The sequence below is a fragment of the Podarcis bocagei genome, assembly GCF_964188305.1.
Source record: "Podarcis bocagei genome assembly, chromosome: 11".
Taxonomy (NCBI): domain Eukaryota; kingdom Metazoa; phylum Chordata; class Lepidosauria; order Squamata; family Lacertidae; genus Podarcis; species Podarcis bocagei.
This window is the reverse complement of record NC_138136.1, coordinates 28,251,828-28,265,580: the sequence shown is the minus strand read 5'-3', so window position 1 is coordinate 28,265,580 and position 13,753 is coordinate 28,251,828. Positions and strand designations below refer to the sequence as shown.

The following is a 13,753-nucleotide window of genomic DNA, read 5'->3' as shown; positions in this document are numbered from 1 at the left end:
AGTCATGCTGGCCACATGACCCGGAAGCTGTATGCTGGCTCCCTCGGCCAATAAAGTGAGATGAGCGCTGCAACCCCAGAGTCGGCCACAACTGGACCTAATGGTCAGGGGTCCCTTTACCTTTTTATGTTCACATTAGCAGCTTAAAACACAGCAAGGTCCTTCTCCCCCTGCCCCGCATTTCATGCCACATTTGCACAGTGCAGTTCACCTGAGAGAGGGGCCTTTGTGATGTCTTCGTTTGACCCACATGACCCTTTTGGTTGCCCCACCCCTGCAGCCTCCCAAATCCTATTTGTGATTCTGTGATCTACACATGGACACTCATCTTCGCGTGTGCAATGGCGGTCTCAAATGTTCACATTACCGCTTACTCCACATCCTCATTTCTATTAGAACTGGTTTGAAGGGAAAATACATCAAGCAACAGTATTTGTCAATAAACTACAGGACTGGTATGGATTGTGGCTAAAGTTGTGTGAATGTGGCTTCAAAAACTAGCAGTAGGAGCACACTGGATGCAGAGTAAGCGGTAATGTGAACATGCCCTTCTGAGGGCAGTAAGCTAGCTGAGAGGGTCAGGGCACACTATGTTTTATGTCATGAACTGCTCTGAGATCTTTGGATGAAGGGCAACATATAAATTTAATATCAAATAATAATAATATGTTGCAAATGCAGCTGCTCTGACCACCAACATTTTGCTGCCATTCATTTGCCACTCCACCTGGTTCCTGCACTCTTTACCCACACACAGCTGCTCCTATGCAACAGCGTGCATCGCATGAGTATAGCAACATGTGCACACATATGATGCATGCCGGAGCACATGGCCTGAGCAGGTTTACCAGTCTGCCTGCTTACTTAGTTGGAGTGTTCCCCAATGGCACTGACTAATGCATTGGTAGAAGGTGATTAGACAACACAGACAGGCTGCAAAGGATAGCACGATGCAAGAACCGGCACTGCTGGGGCACCAGGTTGGGAGGATGGGAACAGCTCAAGAGGAATGGCCAGGGGAATCAATACCCCTCTGTCTCTGTGACCCGACACATGCATTTCACTCTGCCTAATGATAGGGCCAGTCCTCAGAAACATTGCTCTGCAAGTGGTGTTTTGACAACCCAAAGCAGGTCCACTGGAACCAGGTAATTTTCAACAACCTTTGCTGAAGCAACTGAGCAAAAGCTGCCCTCTGGATCCCATATTGGATCCTGTACCATATTGGATAGCAGGCACAGTTTATTTCAGTACTCTGACCAAGTGGGCATCCTAGACAGAGCATTGGACTTTTACTGCAGAAATCAGAGATCAAATCATGCAGATTTTTATATGTATTTTTAAAAGCCCAATTCAATGGGGAAATGGGATGGGATTTTGATAATTGCCCCACCCCCACTTTGTATTTTTTATATATATATAAAAAGATACGGTTTCTAATCACAATATTGAAATAGCGTACAGTCGGTCCCTCATCACTGTTTCAACCTGAGAGTTCTAGTTTCCTATGCAGAAGCTGCCTGCAATGGAAAATGAAGGAAGCTCTTCTGCTGGTTCAGCAGCTGCCGTTCCAGCCATCTGTCAATGCAGCCAGTGGTGTTTTGAGAACGGAGTGAAGAGAGAGACAAAGAAGAGGCAAGTTCATGTTTCAGGCCAGTCCCTCTGTCACATCCAAAGCCCACTTTGTCTTGTCCGATGATGTAAACGGGTTATACGATTCCCAAATGACTTATCAAATGTTACATCATGCTATTCTGCCCTCAGCGACCCCCCCCCTCCTGCTATCACATTTAGGAACAATGAGCCGTAATGAAAAGACTATACTTTTTTATCCTCAACTTGTAGATACCAGATTCTACTGAGATTATGTTTGCCTTTTCATCTGGAGGTTGGGAAGAAATGGATGCTCAGCATTTTAATTTAGACCAAAAAGGCATGTTCTATTTATAGTAGCACAAATGTCATATTCTCTTTCATTGCACAGAAATGTGCCCAGTCTTGGATCTCCAACCTGTTCCGCATGACTGCCTTGAGCCGCTGCAATGCAAAGCCCAGCTGTGTGTGTGTGTGTTTGTTTTTTTACAGGGGCCTCAGGCCGCCTGAGAGGTTTTATTTGCTCGCAAGAAATACTAGGATTTTGCAAATGGATTCTACTGCATGAAAGGAAAGGCTCAGAAATTTCAAGCAAGTGACTTCTTGTAAAACTAATTTGACTGAAATCCCCAGAACTGTGGACTTTTATGCTACGCGTGCTGCTTCTCCGGGAGCTTTTGACTCACATTCTCTGCCTCCAGCAGTATGCTCATCTGATGTGCTCTTCCCAACTGAAGCTGCGAGTCTCTGAAAGCATTCCCTATTAATAGGAACTAAGAGGACAGCTAACTGCACCTCAGAGAGCCCACCCGCCGTTAAAGTGAAACACCAACTCAATTAGTGGGGATAGAGAAGCAGGGGTGGTGTATCTACAGAGCTTATCCCTCCTGATTTGATTCAGAATAGGTGGTTTAGCAAGGCATAGCTTATTACCCATTTTGAATGCGCTGCTCACTTTCCAACTGACTTTTTGTGCTGTTCCACGTTGAATAGCAAAATGGAGGCAGAACTATAATACAAATTGGGTAGCCAAAAGGCAGAAATCAATATTAGCTTTGCATGTAGCTATAGGGTCAGAACGTGCTAGTTTGTGTGACAGCAGGGAATGGGAAGAAGAAAAGCGCTTTACTGACCCAAATGCCTCCCCAAAATACAAGAGAAATGTGTTTCCCTACTTTTATGATGAGCTAGCATGCCCAAAGACAGGACTGGTGGCATAATGAGGCAAGCTGAGACACTTGCCTCAGGTGGCAAAAGTGGGAAATTGCCCCTCTTGAGGCAAAATTGCTTGTTGTTTCACCTCCTGCAGCAGCCTTGATGCCACTATAAAGCCTTTGAGGAATCTATGAGGCTGTCCACCTCACACTGAGGAAGGGGCAAGAGGGGTCCCGCTTCAGAGTGAGGCATTCTGAGGAGGTATCCAGGCAAGTGTCTGGACTGCTGCTGTTTTGCTAAGGTGGGGTTGCCATAGTTCTAGAAATGAAATTCAGGATGGAAAAGTTGTTGAACCTTTTTTAAAAAAATGAAAATCAAGGTTGCTGAGCAATCAACTTCAAAATCCTGGACATTTTGCTGATTTTCCAAAATTCCCCCCAGATGCTATTTTCGCTGGTTAAATCCCGGACATATGGCAACCTTAGCTAAGGCAAGCTAGAAATTCTTTTTAAATTTAGGGCTAAGTTTTTATCTTCATCAGAGCACAACCATACTTTAAAACATACAAAAGTTAAGATAGTGAAACAGATTAAAATGGATAAATGGACAGTTCAGTTAGAAACGAGTTCCCTGAGCAAGCTTAGCAGTCATGAAATAAAAGGAGAGGTGCTCTTGTGGACCAGGAATTGGTTAAGTATCCGAAAGCAAGGAATAGGAATATATGGACTGTTCTCTGGAGAGATGTAGGAAGTGGAATCCCCCAAGATTGGTTTTTGGGCCTGTGCTTTTAAAACTTATTCATCAACTTTCAGTAGTTAGGGATGAGCAGTGAGTTGGCTATGTTTGCTGACAGTGCTAAATTGTTCAGAGTGTCCGGGCTCCCAACCCCAAACACACAAGCGGAGTCTCTCACTTGTAAGTGAGCAAGAGATATTTACTTAGGCTTAGCAGAAGCAGACAGGAGCCTCAAGAGCCATGGTTCAGGAGTTCAAGAGCAAGGCAAGAAGTTCAGAACTGGACAACAGCAGCAAAGGCATTTCTTACATATAATGATTTTCAAGTAACAGATACGCTATAGAGATTCAAGCTAGAACTATAAATTGAAGTATATTGAAAAAACCAGTCCTGATGCAGTTAAAACAGTTTTCGAAAAGACTTTCACTCTTGATTTTAAGTTGTAGAGAGGAGCAATGAAAGAATTGCATGATGTTCTAGTTCAAGAGTCAGCATCACTTTATTTTAAGAGCAGCAGAAGAAAACAGAGCTTTAAAAAAAGCTTTGGATATTTTCACACATTGGACTTAAATTGCCTTTGAGTCTCTCACAGGCAATTTATGTTAACACCCACAATAGTTGTTAACATACCAAGAACAGTAGAGCTACTTTAAACCTCATGTGACACTATCCTTTGCCTCCTGGTTAGGTTGACAGAAATGAGTTAATGAAGGAGACAGCAATTGTGCCACCTGCTGATTGTTGGTGTTCATTTTCTATGCAGGATAATTAGGGCAACTTCATATGTTACCTTTGCACAGTGCTTGGTACCACGAACCTGCTCCCCCATCACTGGCTCTGTCCTGGGGTAGAATGGATGTACGCTTCACACCACATAAAAGAAAGATAAATGTAGAAACGTTTTCTACAGTTTCCAGCACTGAAGGTTTAGAATGACATGAAATAGGCCACAAAGGGTCAACCATAGACTTTATCCCCCTTCCTAGTAGTAGCTGGCAGAAGATGAGCCGCAGATAATTTGACTTTTAATCCTTCACTTCGTAAGCAATCTCTGCAAAAGAAGAGCCATTCTAAAGCAGACCAAGAAAACCACAAAAAAACAAATCCCATCTAGTTTAGCATCCTGTTTCTCAGTGGCTAACCAGATTCCTGTAAGAAGCCTGGAAGCAGGACATAAGCACAATAGCATCTTGAAACAATTGTTAGAGCACCTCTAAACAGATTTGATTTCTGCAGTCATTGTTGTCCATACTGTTCCAGATACAGTATGTGGGTTACTTCAGCATGCAGTGTTTCCCCACCTCAGTCAGGGCCCAGTAGGCTGAGTTCACAAATGTTCCTTCTTCCAGTTCAGAACAAAGGAAGCTTTGCTCTTCATGTCATCTAGAGGTGCTGCTCAAAACTATATTGACACGCCAAACTGGCTGTACTATACAGAGAGCTGCACCCCATGGTCTCATGCTATGTTCTACCACCATGCAACACTGCAAAAGGATCCTGTGATTATAAGGTACTTTTATTGATGCCTGTAGAAATATTGCAGTCTCTCTGGCAACAACTTGGATTGCTCATGCAGTCAGTCTGTTTCTCAGTCCTGTAGAGCTAATGTTAAAATAAACTGAGCAGCACTTTGAAAATGCTGCTTTAAAATATGATGTTTTATCTGTTTACCCAAACTTTTTGGAAACTACCATGGAAAATTAACACAGAAATTGCAGAATATCCACAATTCTCACATTTCATTCCCCAACAGGTAACAATCCTTAGAAAAGTGCTTATTATTTATTATTACTGCTGCTACTAATATATCTCACCCATCTTCCAAAGCATTCAGGGCGGAATTCATGGATAGAGTTTACCCCATTTTATCGTCATAAAGTGACTGCCCCACAGACACCCAGTGAGCTATACAGCTGAGGAGGGATTTGACCTTACTTCTCCCTGGACAAAGTATATGTTCCAGAACCTGTAGGAGAAATGATACAAATGGTTAGAAGACATATACAAAGCCTATGACATTGGGGGTGTATGTGTGCAAATTGGATTAAACATTCATCAAAGCATCTATAATTTATTTACTAATGGGATCTTATTCAAAAGAATACCCAACAGGTTTTGGGGGCATGGAAAAACATTTTTGTTTAAAATTCCATTAGCTTTCAGAACTACAGGATTGCATTTTTATCCCTAATGCGTTCTTCGGAGTTCCATAACTGAGTTATTGTGCTGCAGAGCACTTATTTTTTCAGCCTTTTGGATTATTCTGTTGCGAGTTCCATTGTGATTTTGCTGCTACACATATCCTCCCCTAATACAGGAATATAATCTCAATAATTGAGGAAAAGATGCTCTCATCTTCTTAGGATTAACCTAGCTTGGAAGTAATGTTCCATCAGCATTACTGCTGTTAGCAATAAGCCTTTTGAGGATATATTGTTCAAATATGCGTACAATAAGCATATTTGCTTCCTATGAACTACATGAAAACAGCAATAAAGGGAGCCGAAGAAATTCCACTTACATACCAAATTGGAACTGAAATGCAAGCTTTTATTCCTTTTGTCCCATTTGCTCAAGGTGCTGTGCATTGTTTTCTTTCCGTATACACACATACTTTATCATCAAGTCTCTGAGACAGATTAGGCTGGGAGATAGGGACTTCCCCAAGGCCAATGAGTGAGCTTCATGAGGGAGTGGGAATTAGAAGCTGGGTCTCCCCAGTCATAGTACGAACACCACACTGGCTGTCCAAGACAATGGCAAAAGGGATGTCAGGGGAATGGCTCAGATCCTAAGCTGTTCCTCCATTCAGCAGTTGATTTCTGTTGACTCTTCACACATTATTTCCAATGGTCCCACCAACCATTAGTAGCTGACTTCCAGGGGAAGGGAATGGGGAGGCAGGAAATCCCTTTTCCCTGAAGGTGAACTCTGTTCCATTCAAAGGAGGAATATGAGCTAATAGCAATATCCATGCACAGAGCAATGTGTTGTGGTTCCAAGAAATACATTTAATTTATTGGAACTGCAACACATTGCTCTGTGCACGGATATTGCTAACTATTGGCTTGGATCTTAAACCTATTCTTCATAAAATATCATTAACATAATAAATTCCCTAAAGGTGCTTTTTTGTAGCCTTATGGGGAGATCTTGGAGCAAAAGCTAGAAATGTATGTTTTAGAAGTGCTTTAGGTATAGATTAGTAGGGCTGCATGACTAATGAAATACCTTCCAGCTCTTTTCTCAATGTTTGTTCCAGCTGCCTGCACACTTTTCTTCCTTGTATTGGCTGGTTTGCTTGATAACGCTCTGCACATTTCTGAAAATGTAGTAATGCTGAAGAAGAGGACTGGAAGAGTGGAAGGGATCTGCCCCCCCCAAAAAGCAGATGAGACAGGCAGCACCCACACCATTACATTTAAAGCATTCTTATACCACTTTAACAGTTATGATGTCCCCCCAATAATCCTACTTTGTTAAGGATGCTGGGAGTTGTTAGGACACCCACTATGGCCATTGGTCAGGGATGATGGAAGTTGTAATCTAGCAACATCCGGAGGACCACAAGCTCCCCATCTATGCAATACAGTGCATATTTTGTGATCTTTCCAAAGTGTCTGAAAGCCAAACATAACCACAAAGCTGTGTACTTAAAACAGGATTTGATTTTGGCATATGCAGTTGAAATTGATGTTTTCCCTTCTTGCCTGGAAAAAGGGGGTGGGTTATAAGGGCAACACTTGAGCACAATATTTATGTTTATTATCACAATGTTTAGCAGTGGCTGTATAAGTTAATGGGGGGGGGGAATCTGAAAAGCAACTCTTAACCAAAAATTTAAAAGATCTTAATAGTGGAAAGGCAAAATCCCACTCTTGTTATATAATGAGAAATCATTCATTTAAACCATGTCAAAAACCTATACAATCATTTTTAATATTGTGGGAATTTAAAGTACCAAGTACAAACAGCCCATCTGTTCATTTCTAGACTAAATATATCACGTCAGATTTCAAAGTACAAGGCTCAAGAGGAACAGTATGTGACTCTTTCAAACCTAAGCCAAGCCTCTAGTGACTTTCCTTGGGTACAGTGGTACACAGGAGTCCATCTGTCTAGCTCTTAGCAAGTGGACCTTAAATACTATGGTATATTTTTCATATTGTCATTTTTGACAAGTGCGAAAGAAAGAGGCTGGCCAACATATTTTTAAATGGTTTATTTTATAATTGGTATACATAAATATAAGTAATACATTAGACATAAAATAACCCAACAATCGATAGTTACCATATTACATAAAAAAGTGTAATTTACCACATTTTCCTTTTTAGGCCCAGGAGAGGGCTAGACGGCTCTCAGCTGGCTTACTTCAAAATGGAGACTGAGCTACACACATATAAAAAACGTTCTGAAAATGCTTTTTTAAAAGCAGTTTTAAAAATACATTGATTTTTCCATAAGGCTCACCAGCGCCATCTAGTGTCACATTGTATATTGCACTTAAAACACACTCAAAATGTTTTATTTGCAACTGTATAGCTGAGTCCACTGTCTCCATGCCTGCAATGTCCTGTGTGAGAATCCGGCTCACATGGGGCCTGTAAAACTCCATGGAAGATTTGGGGCAGTCCGTGTTACTTTCAGCCTAAATGCTGCTCTGAGATACTTGAAGGAAGAGCAGGGTGCAAAAACATAAAGAGGCTGAAACCTAGACTGCATACACAGTACACTGAAAACACTTTTTTTTTTTTTGCCCCAGAGAATCCTGGGAACAGTAGCTTGTTTAGGGTACTGGAAATTGCAGCTGTGTTAGAGGTAAACGACAGCTCCCAGGTTTCCTGAAGCGGAAATGTCCTTTAGATGTGTGGCTTGCATGCGGTCTTGGTCACCTTTTGTTCTGACAGACCTTTTGTGTCATCATCATGCACAAATTTAACGGCTGTAGTTTTCCCCATCACTATACAGTGGTACCTCGGGTTAAGTACTTAATTCGTTCCGGAGGTCCTTTCTTAACCTGAAACTGTTCTTAACCTGAAGCACCACTTTAACTAATGGGGCCTCCTGCTGCTGCCGCGCCGCCGGAGCACGATTTCTGTTCTCATCCTGAAGCAAAGTTCTTAACCTGAGGTACTATTTCTGGGTTAGCGGAGTCTGTAACCTGAAGCATATGTAACCTGAAGCGTATGCAGCCCAAGGTACCACTGTATATCCAAAGTGGGAAAATCTGCACCTATTGAATTTCTGCCTGTTGCACAACTGTTAAAGTTTGGGGAGTCCTGTCAGGGAACATAACGGTGCTAAAGAGGTGGTTTGTTTGTTTGTTTTTAAATGTGTGCCATTTCTTTCTCTGAACTTACATCACCTGCTTTTTTATAATAAATTTTATTAGTATTTACCACACAACAACATGAAAAATATCAAAAACTAACAATACACAAAACACAAAAACCAGCATACAAAAAAACCCCAAATCCATATCTTACAAGTTAATAATATAAGCACTAAAAAGAGAAACAAACATTGACTTCCACCAATCCCACAGCACCTCCTTTACCTCTCATTCTGTCTTCCTGTTTTCCTTATCATCTCTATCCTAGCATCTAGATATAAATCCCTCTTTCTTATCCTTTCACTTCACAAGGTTATTCCAGACTCAGCCAGATTTCTGTCCTTGAACCTTGGCTTTTAAGGTATTCATTTAGGCACTCCCATTCCCTTTTCACTCCACTTTTTGGTTTTTGTCTTATTATATCTGTCAATTTGGCTAATTCTAAATATTCACCTGCTTTAATCCTGTAAAAAAAATAAATCACCGCTTTATACCAGCCAAGGCCAGAGTAATAGGTGGGTGGCTATTTTGATGATTACTCTGGTCTTGGACTAAGGAGGCTATTTCCACTTTGCAAGAGGTAAACAACAGCCCTTTAGATCAAAAGGTAAAGTACAGAAATTAAAACAAGCAGATTTAAATGTTAAATCCAGCTTTCAGTGTAAAGCACACAGCCCAAAGCTTTGCTGCACATTTCCCCGTCTGAAAGTTGGCGTTCTAGTTGCCTGGAGACAGAAGTAAACAAAAGTATCTTGGTGACAAGAGTGCGAAGTTTCCTGGAGCTGCCTGCTGCTGCTCTTCATGAGAAATGAAGCGGGGGGGGGGATCCATCTTCTAGGGCTTTTGTCTTTTGATTTCACCCAAAACGAAGCACAGTAGCTCCTCCAAGAAGTTTCCCACCAGGTACTGATAGTTTATCTTTTTGACATTTTTAGCAAGCTGCTAGGCAAACGAGGAACAAATGACTACAAGAGGAATGAGTTCTGGGTTTGGGTTAGAAGCAGCGTTTTCTCTGGGATTGTTACTTGGAGTCAGGTGCTGTGGGATTGAGACTACTAATAGGGCTGGTTAAAGGCAGAGAGAACCTGTCAGACTTGGGATAAAATGCTAGTTTTACAGCTCTGTTCTGATGATCAAAGATGGGGTGCACTCTCAGGCCTTTAAAGGTTGCGGTGGTATTCAGAAGAGCTTATAATTATAATCCACTGCCTGAAAAACCAAACCTGTATTTATTATTGATTTATTAAAATATCTATATTCTGTATATGTGGCAAGAGGACGAATGCAGCTCAGGAACACATATCCTAGTGACTGGTGGGTATTTTGTGACTTTATATTGTGATTTCTTTTATTTTGTTGACTGTATTCTGTACATGTCTTTTTTTTATATTAATATGCAGCTTAGCTCCTAGGCGGCCTTTGGGCCAAAATGTGGTACGTAAAGAAATCATACCATGCCATTATACAGAAGTGGCTGGTGGTGCCCATTGGGAATGATGAGACAGAAGGCAACCGTAGGTGAAGTCACAGCCAATGACAGGCAGAGCTACCACCTGGCTGGTTGTAAGAAAGAAGGCAGGCAAGTAGGGAGATGCTGGGGTTGGTGGTGGCAGTGCCCCATTTACCCTTATGAACCAGCCCCCAATGCCATGATATTAATTGTGTATGTTTACTTTTGCTCTTTGCGTAATATAATAAAATTATAAGTGGAGTAATTTCCCTGATTTTCTTCCAGTTCTGCATTCCTAAGAAATTGGATTACTTCTCCCAAGGGATTTGAATATGCTTGTTACTGAAGAATGGTGGAATTATATTAGGTAGTTTTGATGTGCTTCGAGCATCTCAAAGAAAGATCACATCTACAACATTTTGTATTGCAGAAAGTGTGTGCAAATTGCTTGGGAAATTTACGGAGTTGCCAATCCTTTTTTCACATATGATGGAGAGTGAAACTATATTGGTAAAACAAAAACAAAAAAAACTTCAGGATTATGAATAAGTGTCTTTTATGACAGTTAGTCATTCTTATGGGTTATTTAAAAAGAAATGCAAGAAGAAAACATGAACCTGTCAGCAACTTATGATTGAAAGCCAGAGCATTATTAGCAAAATATCCCATCTATTTTTTCTGAGTGACTGAGAAAATTTGGCAGATAGCCATAAGGAACAAGTTAACATGCTTCAGATATTATGAGGCAGGAAAATACACTGATTATTAGAATCAAGTTAAAGCAGAAATGAATGTACAATAAGCATTAACTACAATTTAATGTACTCTGAATAATATTTATGAATTATATTGCTGGTGTATTTTGTTGCTTTTGTTGACACCCGTCTGCCTTGAGAGACACTGGATTGTGCCTCCGGGGGTGAAATCAAACCACATGGTCATTTGAAGAGCGCTCATGATACAATTTTTCTGCCTAATAAAAGCTATTCTGTCTCTCCAATGGGACAGTGATATGAGTTTTTGAGAACACAGAACCTGTGGAAATGAACAATCAACTGAAGTACAGCCTTTCTCCCTGAAAATGCAAACAAGCATGCTAATAGAAGCCCCATGAAGCAATTTGCATGCATTTATTGGGAAGAGTGGTGCCAATTCTTTAAAAAGAGCTACCATGTGGAAAATCCAAAGCACATTAAATCTTATTGAGAGGGTATTAAATAATCTTTTGGAATATAGCTAAGCCCAAGAGAGAAACTTCATGCCAGTATCATAGTTTATTTCTGTATGGATAAACAAGGAACTTGGGTAGGCATATCTAATAGTACTAAAGGGCATTTTTGATTCTCTGCTCAACCCCATGCAGCCATTATCGTACATACTAATTCAAATACTGTTTTGTAAGTTAAAGATTACTGTAGCACTATTTTTTTACTAATACAGGTTTCCAAGTTCTGTCATGAGTCATGGAAATGGAATGTTGACCTCAAGGCATCACCGGGGAAACAGCAATGCTGGTTCTAAGCATCTTTCAGAGTTGAACAACAGTCAAATTGCCTAAGCAAAAAGCTGCTGAGCACCTACTGTTCAGTGAAGAGAGTTATGCCATCTTAAGTCTCAGGTAATCCATTTAAGGTGTTTTCCGCTTCTTTAAATCTTTGTGATATTTGTAATAGTCATGCTGTTTAATTAATTTTAGGTGCTGTTGTGTTCATTAGTTTAGGTTTCTTCCATAAATATCATTCAGATATAACTGAATTATGTTTTTGTTCTCTATCATCAAATCTTTTTATGTATCACTGCTAGGAATACTACCAAATAAAGAACAGAATGTCTGATAATAGAAATATTAGCAGTTATTAATTACAGTATACTAGGTACTGCAGTTGGGTTTAGAACATAGACAAGATAACGTGCTATTTTAGGCTGCGATCCAAACCCCTAGTCGACAGTGCTGGGGTTTGACGGAGCAATATATTTTACTTTAACATAATATGATAAAATTATGTCAGTTAAAGTGCCATAGGAGCATTTGATTTTTCTTAACCAAAGTAGAAAATCCAAAGGTGTCTGGGAGATAGGCTTCCTGGTTATTACTTTTAAGTGAGGAGGATGGGAAAGAGATAGCTAGCTATGGGGGACAAATTTCCGCACTAAGGGAGCTGGCATAGGACAGCCCCAGTCTCCTTCTAACATTAGATATGATGGCAGAATTCAGAAAAGGCTTTGCTTAGGGTAGTGGGTTTTATGGAGGGACAAGCTTAATTGGATACAAAGGCAAAGGGATTATTACCCCAACCATAGGTAACAGCATGGAAGTATGTGAAAGGGACCTACAGAGCTTCGTAAGCGAAGTGAGCTAATGTGGAGTGGAAAGAACAAAGGGGGATACAGGGAGATGTACACAGAGATATAGTCAGGGGCGGAGAGCTTTAAATGTGAAGAGGGAGCGCATAGGGTTGATCCTGAAAGCCAGGAGCTGGTATAGAGATCATAGTTGTGTGAGTGGTATGATCATCATAGCAGCAGGAGGAAAAAGCTGCTTTTAGTAGAAGCATTCTGAATTACGGTAATGAATTAACTATTACTTCAGTACCGCATCACTGAGCAAAATTGCACAGAGGAAGGCTGGGGGAGCGGGGGAGGGGAAAAGCCATTTCATAGGACAGTTTAGTGCTGCACAAGAATTTTCCTTCTGGGAAAATAGGAACCTGCCAGACTATTATTTCATCTCTCCCAGTTCTGCCTGCTCAAAACAATATTGGCTCTCCAGACTAGTCTGAGGTGGAGGTCTTCCTCATCACCTGCAACCTGACTCTTTGAACTGGACATAGAATCATAGTTGGATGGGACTCCAAGGGTCATCTAGTTCAACCCTCTGCAATGCAGAAATCCCAACTAAAGCATCCGTGGCAGGTGGTTATCCAAGCTCTGCTTAAAAACTTCCTCCCAAGGAAGACCTTTCCACTGAGAACAGCTCTGTCAGGAAGTTCTTCCTGATGTTTAGTCGGAATTTCCTTTAATGTAACTTGAAACCATTGTTTTGAGTCCTGCCTTCCAGGGATTGAATTCAGGACCTTATACATGTAAACAGAGGCATAGGAAGGTCAGGTGGTACCTGGTGCAGAAAATTTCTTGCCACACACACACACACATTGGGGGGGGTTGTTTGTTTTTTGCCTGCAAAAATGGTTTTACGTTATTTCATATTTTCTTACAAAGGAATGTGGATTCTGGGCCTCTGATAACAAGTAGGCGACTATGGACAGATACTTAAATCTACAGGATGGATTGTGTTTTGGCTTGTGTTATTTTATTTATATTTATTGTTTATTTAATAAAATTTATTTTAAAAAACCTGCAAAGTGGTTTACCAAAACACACACACCAAAAAACACCACCACCACAGCAGTAAAATCAAGAAAAATTAACAATCCTACTTTAAAACATACAAAAGCTAAAATATTAAGATTAAAATTACTTCAACT

General features: G+C 40.7%; 1 protein-coding gene and 1 long non-coding RNA gene across 4 annotated transcripts in view; one reads left to right on the top strand and one right to left on the bottom strand.

Annotated features, from left to right (window-relative positions):
* Positions 1-9: 9 nt before the first annotated feature.
* LOC308597006 lies at positions 10-9,476 on the bottom strand. Its single transcript, XR_014012791.1, has 4 exons — positions 7,804-9,476; positions 6,715-7,193; positions 5,298-5,449; positions 10-4,534 (listed from the first exon to the last, which is right to left on the bottom strand). It is a non-coding gene; the product is annotated as an uncharacterized lncRNA (long non-coding RNA).
* A 106-nt stretch (positions 9,477-9,582) lies between these two features.
* FAM81B (family with sequence similarity 81 member B) overlaps positions 9,583-13,753 on the top strand; it is a 34,519-nt gene continuing 30,348 nt past the window's right edge. Inside the window, exons 1-3 of one of the 3 annotated variants that reach the window (XM_081212431.1) lie at positions 9,590-9,721; positions 10,094-10,132; positions 11,709-11,886. The gene's annotated coding sequence lies outside the window, so the exon portion shown is untranslated. Of the gene's footprint in view, positions 9,722-10,093; positions 10,133-11,708; positions 11,887-13,753 lie in introns of all 3 variants that reach the window. The other 2 variants (XM_081212432.1, XM_081212430.1) reach the window with 2 other exon arrangements.